We start from the raw sequence: 465 nt of genomic DNA on the forward strand, positions 1-465 counted from the left end.
GCCCTGGCCCAGGATCAGCGGAGTTGTGAGGCCTCCCGGCACTGGGATCAGTGGAGCCGGGAGGCTTCCGGGCACTGGAATCAGCAGAGACACGAGGCCTCACTGCCCCTGTGTTAGGCGGAGCCATGAGGCCTCCCAGCACTGGGATCAACTGAGCAGCGAAGCCTCCCTAGGCCTGGGATAAGTGGAGCCACAAGGCCTCCCGAATCCAGGATCAGCAGAGCCGTGAGGCCTCCTGGCACCAGGATCAGCAAAGCAATGAGGCCTCCTAGCACTGGGATCAGCGGAGCCACGAGGCCTCACTGCCCCTGTGTCAAGCGGAGCCGCGAGGCCTCCTGGCCCTTGGAGCAGCATGACAGGGGACAGCGCCTAAACCCCTTGATCAACCTGCGGCCCTGTGTGTGACGGGTGGTGGGGGTGGGGGGAGGTGAGGGGGGCCCAACCTCCCTATCCACCCTGCTCTGT

The sequence above is a fragment of the Myotis davidii genome, unplaced genomic scaffold (assembly GCF_000327345.1).
Source record: "Myotis davidii unplaced genomic scaffold, ASM32734v1 scaffold3272, whole genome shotgun sequence".
In the NCBI taxonomy this organism is placed as follows: domain Eukaryota; kingdom Metazoa; phylum Chordata; class Mammalia; order Chiroptera; family Vespertilionidae; genus Myotis; species Myotis davidii.